Source organism: Otolemur garnettii, unplaced genomic scaffold, assembly GCF_000181295.1.
Source record: "Otolemur garnettii isolate 467f Iridium unplaced genomic scaffold, OtoGar3 scaffold00011, whole genome shotgun sequence".
NCBI lineage: Eukaryota > Metazoa > Chordata > Mammalia > Primates > Galagidae > Otolemur > Otolemur garnettii.
This window is the reverse complement of record NW_003852406.1, coordinates 35752086-35760798: the sequence shown is the minus strand read 5'-3', so window position 1 is coordinate 35760798 and position 8713 is coordinate 35752086.

Below are 8713 nucleotides of genomic sequence, written 5' to 3'. Positions count from 1 at the left end.
AAAAAAAAAAAAAGAAACACTACTGACAGAAATTAGTACAAATATAAACTCATAATGTATGCAAAATCAATTCTAGATTAAAGACCTATACGTGAAAAATCCCTTTCTGACACTGGAATGTGGAAAACATTGTTAAAATGACACCAAAAGCATAAAAGAAGTATCTGCAAGTTAGAAATTCTATACGACAAAAGATAAAAAGTCATAGATTTGGTGATGACCTATAGAAGTAATGAAGTATTCATATATAAGATATATAAAAGATGCTTATTAAAGGGCAAAAACAAGAGATTTTATACTCTTGAGCTTAACAAAAGCTTCAAAATATTACCATACCAAGTATTGATGAGGTAATGAATTCTCAAACATCAGTGGTAAGAATGTAAGCTTTGGTACATACCACTTTGGAGAGCAATTTGGAAATACCTACTAAAGTCTCTCAATTCAGCAACTTATGTTTAGATCCTAGAGAAACTTGCAAGTGGGCATGTTCAGGAATATTTGCTCTAGAATTTTGTTATGATGAAAAAGTGGAAAAACCTAAATGTCCATAGTAGAATGGATAAAGGATTTATTCAGAAAGTGGCATATTGTGGCAGTATTTCTAAAACTGTTCCCAGTGGCTCCTGCCCCCAGTACTCAAAGCCCTGGGCCAGACCTAGTGACTTAGAATATGGCAAAAGTGATAGAATGCCACTTCAAGGTTTGGCAACAAAAGAAGGTACCTAAGTTTCCTAGAGCTGCCATAACAAGTCACCACACTTGGTGGCTTAAAACAATGAATTTATTCTGTTTCCTGGACCCTAAGTCTGAAACCAAGATGTCAGTAGGGTTGCTTCCTCCTGTAGTGTGTGGGAGGGGAGACTGTTCTACATCCCATTCTGCCAGCAGCTCCTGGTGACCCTTGGCTGGCAGATAGGGTTTTCTCATCTCTGCCTTCTCCTTCATACTGCCTCTATCTCTGTCCTTTCCTGTTCTTACAATGACTCTGGTCATTAGATTTAGGGCCTACCCTAAATCCAGAATGGTTTCATCTCACAAGCTTTAATTACATCTGAAAAGACCCTCTTTCCAAGTGAGGTCACATTTTGAGGTTTTGGGGGAACACTATTCAATCCCCTACAGATGGTGCTTATCACTCTGTTCTTCTTTGCTTGCCCTGATAAAGCAAACTGCCATATTATGAGCTGCCCTATGGAAAGGCCTATATGGCAAGGAACTAAGGATAGTCTGCAACTCACAGCCAGGAAGGAACTGAATGAACCCTGCTAGCAACCACATGAGTGAACTGGAAACAGGTCCTTCCCCAGTCAAGTCCAGATGAGACCACTTCTCCAGCAGCCACCTTGATTACAGCATAGGGGAGAATCTGAGCCAGAGGTCCCAGCTAAGCTAACCTGGATTGGATTGCTGACCCACAGTGGGCATGTTCAGGAATATTTGCTGAATTTATTCAGGAAATAACAGATGTTTGTTTTAAGCCAGCAAGTTTTGAGGTAGCAACAAATAACTAATATATGAGCTTTATAGAAGCTTAAAAGAATGAAGCTGAGTTACAGATGTTAACTAGAGAAAAGCATGAATATAGAATTGAATGGGCAGGGCATAGGGGCTCATACCTATAATCCCAGCACTCTGGAAGGCCAAGGCAAGTGGATTGCTTGAGCTCAGGAGTTCAAGACCAGCCTGAGCAAGAACAAGATCCCATGTCTACAATAAAATAGAAAAAATTCATGGGCATCGGTACACGCCTGTAGTCCCAGCTTTGGGGGAGGCTGAAGCAGGAGGATCACTCAACGCCATAAGTTTGAGGTTACAGTGAGCTGTGAAGACACTACTGCATTCTACCTGAGGTTATAAGAATGTCTTCAAAAAAAAGAGAGAATATTGAATGAGAAGGCAAATTTGCACTGTAATGTAATTTGTGTGACCTTTTTAGATGCTCAAAACAATGTACTATTCGTTGTCCATGTAAAAATTAATAGTAGGAACATTAAAGTATTCACAAAAAATTTACAAGTACTGTGAATTGGGTTGTGTAATGCTAGTTACCCTCCTGCTATATACACTAATTGGAAAGCTAAAAGCTTTCCCTCCAAACTCTCTTGCACCTAAGTTTTCATTGTAATTTAGGTTCACCTATCAGACAGTTATTTGTCCAGGACTGATTTAGAACTGAAACAAATGGAAAAAACCAAGGGCATCAATTTTTTTTTTTTTTTGAGACAGAGTTTCATTTTGTCGCCCTCAGTAGAGTGCCATGGCATCACAGCTCACAGCAATCTCAAACGCCTGGGCTTAGGTGAATCTCTTGCCCCAGCCTCTCGAGTAGCTGGGACTACAGGTGCCCACCATAATTCCTGGCTAAGGGGCATCAATTTTGAATGTCAGAAATGGTGTTCTAGACCCAAAAACTATAGTGGTGGCTCCCTCTTTGTGGGGACCAACAAGGCTCTGGAGCTGTAGTAGCAGTCTTGTCAGCCCAGCTCACAAGAGCAGCTTAGGAAGACTTTCCAGGAACCAAGGAAACTCAGTCCAAAGTCTGTTTCTTCATTCCTTCCACTGATCATCCCTTCAGCTTACACAAGTGAGAGGAGTTCTCCAGTGTCAGAATTAAGGACTCTGACCCCAACCAGAAGTATATACTCCAGCTTCACGATGGCAGTTACCAATGGAAGTGAGCGAAACGTCAGGTACTAGGGAGACCTTCAAAGGGAACTATCTGTTTTTGAAAGGGAAAAAAGTATTTGAAAGCCTGAGCAAAATAATAACATAAGTCTAGTGGTGAGTATGGTTTTTTTTAGAAATGTATTTATTTGCCAGGCTTACACTCATATTCTCAGCACTTTGGAGGCCAAGGCAGGAAGATAACTTTTTTTCTTTTTTTTTGAGACACACTCTTACTATGTCACCTTCAGTAGAGTGTGGTATTGTCACAGCTCACAGCAACGTCTAACTCTTGGGCTTAAGCGATTCTCTTGCCTCAGCCTCCCAAGTAGCTGGGACTACAGGCGCTCACCACAACGTCCAGCTATTTTTTTTTTTTATTGTTGTTGTTGTTGTCATTATTTAGCAGGCCTAGGTCGGTCTTAAACCCACCAGCTTTGGTGTATGTGGCTGGTGCCCTACTCACTGAGCTACAAGCTCCAAGCCTTTTTTTTTCTTCTTTTTTTTTTTGAGACAGAGTCTCAGTATGTGGCCCTCAGTAGAGTGCTGTGACGTCACAGCTCACAGCAATCTCAAACTCTTGGGCTTAAGCGATTCTCTTGCCTCAGTCTCCCAAGTAACTAGGACAATAGGCACCCACCACAATACCCAGCTATTTGTTGTTGTTATTGTTGTTTAACAGGCCCTGGTTGGGTTCAAACCTGCTAGCTCCAGTGTATGTGGCTGGTGCTGAACTATGGGTGCCTAGCCAACTCATGAAGATTATTACTTGAGGCCAAGAGTATAAGACCAGCCTGAGAAGCATTTCTTAAACAGAGAGAGAGACGGACAGAGACACTGTCTCTAAAGAAAAAATAATTCACTAAAATATATATTACTATACTTTTCTGTGGCTCAGTGCCTATAGCTCAAGTGGCTAAGGTGCCAGCCACATACACCAGAGCTGGCAGGTCAAATCCAGCCCAGGCCTGCCAAACAACAATGAGAACTACAACCAAATAATAGCCAGATGTTGTAGCAGGTGCCTGTAGTCCCAGCTACTTGGAAGGCTGAGGCAAGAAAATTGCTTAAACCAGGATTTGGAGGTTGCTGTGAGCTGTGATGCCACATCACTCTACCCAGGGTGACAGCTTGAGGCGCTGTCTCAAAAAAAGAAAAAACCCACAAAAAACTACTTTTCTCATGTTGAAGTATCTCATAATCTTTAAAAAGTAGAGATCATGGCAGCTAGGAGAATATTTTACTTTTAAGTAAAGGAAGCCTTTCCAAGTAGTACACAAAACAGGGAAGCTATGTGAGAAAATAATAAAACAATCAAAATCAAAATTTTACATATCAAGTACAAGAAACAAGAATGTTTGTAATTCATTTTACAAAAAGCTTAATTCCACCACAATATTGATTTTTAGAAACTCTCTATGTAAGAAAATAAACAATTCAGTAGGAAAATGATATGAACATAGTTTAGAAAAATAAATATAAAAGTTTCTTAACATTTATGCCAAATTTCACTGATAATTGCAAGGTAAATTGAACCAATTTGAGATATCTCTCACCTTTAAGATTAACAAAGAACAAAAAGTTTGAGAATAATCTGATAATAAGGATTTGTGAAAATAATCACTCTCACACATAGCAGTTGAGTATAATTAATGTAACCTCTTTGGAAGGCAGGTTGCCAGATCTATCCACATCACAAATGGACATGCATGATAGCCCAGCAATTCTATGTCTAGAATTTTAGCCTAAATATTTGCTTATGCATGTGGAAAGAATGTCAACAAAATTATTTATGGCAACCCTGCTTATAATAGTAAAAGACTGGAAATAGCTTAAATGTCTATCATTCAAGAAGAGTAATTAACTAAATATGGTATGTCTGTACCGTGGAATAATATGCAGCTATAAAAAATAATGATGAGGGAGGCACCTGGGGCTCAGTGAGTAGGGCGCTGGCCCCATATACCGAGGGTGGTGGGTTCAAACCCAGCCCCGGCCAAAACTGTAACAAAAAATAGCTGGGCATTATGGCGGGCGCCTGTAGTCCCAGCTACTTGGGAGGCTGAGGCAGAAGAATCGCCTAAGCCCAGGAGTTGGAGGTTGCTGTCAGCTGTGACTCCATTGCACTCTACCGAGGGTGAAAAAGTGAGACTCTGTCTCTACAAAAAAATAAATAAATAATGATGAGACTGTTGTTTTCCAGTCCATATGTAAGCAGCCTGATAGTCACTATAGCATTCTAACAGTATGTAAAAAGCAGTACATGGCAGGCATGGTGGGAGGCCATGGTGGGTCATCACTTGAGTTCAAGGCTGCAGTGAGCTACGATTGTGCCACTGCACTCCAGCCTAGGGACTGAGTGACACCCTGTCTCCATTTAAAAATAATAAATTAACTTTTCTTAGGTCTCTGGCAAGGGTAAGGACACAGAGCAAACTGCTTCCCCCAAGATTGGAGGACCAACAGGTTAATAGGGGAAATTATCACAAAACAGAAGCAGAGGCTCATGATGAAAACCACATGAGACCAGTGCCATGGTATGAAAACCTGAGCTCACTATGGACCAAGTCATAGGGAGACCCACACAATTTTGTGAATTTTACCTCTAGGAACTTGATCAGATTATCACAGTAAATAGAATCCCCTTATGCTCCAAGCATAGGGAGGGGGAAAGCACTGTTTTGTGTATAAAAAATAATACTGTAAAAGAAATGAAAAATGCCTTTGATGGGCTCATTAGTAGACTGGACATGATTGAGAAAAGAATCTCTCAGCTTAAGAATATCAATAGAAAACCCCAAAACTAAAAATCAAAGAGAACAAGACTGATGAAACCAGAATATCCAAGTCCTGGGAACAACTACAAAAGATGTTAACATACATATAATGGGAATACTAGAAGGAGAAGATAGAAAGGAACAGAAGAAATATTGGAAACAATAGTAACAGATAATTTCCCCAAATTAATGTCAGACACCAAAAGACAGATTCCAGAAAACACTGAGTAGCACAAATTGGGGGGTGAGGCTGTATCTATAATGTCTTTGTCCATTTGTGCTGCTATTTCAAAATATTCATACTGATTAGATAATTTATAAAGAAGAGAAATTTATTTCTCAGAGTTCTGAAGGCTCAGAGTCCAAAATTGAGGCAGCAGTATGACTGGTATCTGGTGAGGGCTGCTCCCTGCATCTGGCTCCTTGTTGCTACATCCTCTGTGCTTACATGGCAGAAGGGACAGAGGGGTAAGAGAATATGAACACTGTGTCCTCACAGGGCAGAGAGCATAACAGAGTGAACCCACTTTTTCAAGCCCTTTTATGAGGACCCAACACCATCCAGGAGAGCTCTGCCTGTGTCAGCTCATCACTGCCTTAAGGCCCCCCCTCCTATAAGGCTATCACATTGGCGATTTAGGTTTCAACACACAAATTTCAATTTTAGGAGGGCATTCAGATCATAGCATAAGAAAATAATGTTCAAACTATAGAAAATCAAAGGTAAAGAAAAAAATCCTGAAATAAACTGGAGGAGAAACACCTTACCTATAGAAGAACAAAGATGAGAACTGCATGTGACTTCCCAGAGACCATGCAAGCAAGAAGAGAAAGAAGTGAAATATTTAGTGTTGAGAGAAGAAAATCACCATGCTAGAATTCTAGATCTTACAAAATTATCCCCCAAAAGTAAAGGAGATAATGTTACACATAATTAAAAAATAAAAAACTCTTTGTCCTGTTTGTAGGGGGGAAGTAATAAAGGAGAATTAAAGATTCAGACAAACAAAAATTGAATTTATTGTTAAACTTGCCTTGCAAGAAATATGAAAAGAAGTTCCCTAGGGAGAAGTAACATAGAAACTTAGATCTTCAGAAACTTAGATCTTCATAAAGAAAGGAACAGTATTGAAGAAAGAATAAGTGAAGATAAAACAAGATTTTGTTCTTATTTATAGTTGATATAACAATTTGCTCAAAATAATTATAGCAACACATATTTGTTTATGCATGGTTATGTACATATCATACATATCAATGTACATATGCATATATATGTGAAGTAAATGATGGAAATGATCCAAGGGAAAGGATTAGGATTCTTTTGTTATTACAAAGTACCTACACTACCCATGAAGTGGTGCAGTGTTATTTGAAAGTGAGCTTGCATTTCCTGCAAACTTACATTGCAAACTCTAGGACAACCACTAAACAAAGTGAAAAGAAGTTGAACAGATATGCTAATAAAGCAGAGACAATAGCATCATATAAAACATTCAATTAAAACAACAAAACACAGGACAAATGTGGAGAACAAAAATAGGAACAAAGAACAAGGGCAACAAATAGAAGACAAATTGTGACGGATGTGTTACTTGGTTCAATGTAAACATTTCACATTGTATATCGAAGCAATACCCTGAACCCCATAAATGCATCAATATACAAAGTTATGATTTAATAAAAAAATAGAATCAAAAAAAAATAGAAGACAGTAACAAATATGGATCATATTGATCTAACCACTTTGAACATCAATGATCTAAATGCAACAATTAAAAGACAGGTTGTCAGAATAGGTCAAAACACAAGACACAACTATACTGTCTACAAGAAACACAAATATAAAGACACATACAGATTAAATGCATGAAGAAAAACATACCACGCTAATCAATAAAGTAGGAGTAGATAAATTGATTTAAAACAGTAGACTTGAAAGCAAGGAAAGTTATCAGGAATAAAAAGAATCATTACATAATGGTACAGGGAAAAATTCTCCAAAAAGATATAATGATCCATAATGTATATGCCTCAAATAACATAGCATCAAACTACATGAGCCAAAACTGATAGAACCACAAGGAGAAACAGATTACTATACAATAACAATTGCAGACTGATGCAATAAAACAAGAAAAGGTGGCCAGGCACAGTGGCTCACACTTGTAACTCCATCACTTTGGAAGGCTGAGGTAAGAAGATCACTTGAGGGCAAGAGTTCATGACCAGCCTAGGCAACATAGTAAGACCTTATCTCTAGAAAAAATGCAAATATTAGCCAGCTGTGGTGGTCTGTGCCTGTAGTACTTGGGAGGCTGAGCCAGAAGGATCGTCTGAGCCTGGGAGTTGGAGGTTGCAGTGAACTGTGATCTCTCTACTCCAGCCTGGGTGACAGAGTGAGACCCTGAGGGAGGGAGAGAGGGAGAGAAAGAAAAGAAAGAGACATGCACACACACGTAAAAGGTGTACTGATCAGGAAGAGTGAAACATTTTTTCTTTGCAGATGACACAATCACCTGGGCCTAAATATAAAATGCAAAACTATAAAACTCCTGGAAGTTAAGAGAACATCTAGGTGACTTTGGCTATTAATATAGATGAGTTTGGTACCTCATGTTGAAATCTGATCTCCAGTGTTGGAGGTGGGATTGAGGGGAAGGTGTCTGGGCTAGAGGGACAGATCCCTCATGCCCAGTTTGGTGCCCTCCCTGCCACAAGGACTGAATTCATGCTCTATTAGTTCATGTGAGAGCTGGTTGTTTAAAAAAGCGTGGAAGTCCCCTACTCTCCAGCTCCTTCTCTTGCCATGTGACACACCTACTCCCCCTTCACCCTCTACCTTGACTAGAAATTCCCTCAAGCCCTCACCAGAAGCAGATGCCAGTACCATGCTTCTCAAGTAGCCTGTAGAATCATTAGCAAAATAAAATTCTTTTCCTTATAAATACCCAGCTTCAGGTATTCCTTTATAGCAATGCAAAATAGACTAAAGGTATGTTGATGGCTTTTTTAGATACCACACGAAAAGCACAATCCATGAAAGAAATAACTGATAAAATGAACTTTATTAATGTTAAAAACCTTCTGCTCTGTGAAAGGATATCAAAAAAATACGAAGACAAACCACAGATGAGGATAAAATATTTGCAAAATGCACATCTTATAAAGAATAGTGGCGGCTCGGCGCCTGTGGCTCAAGCGGCTAAGGCGCCAGCCACATACACCTAAGGTGGCGGGTTCGAATCCCCAGCCCGGGCCCGCCAAAC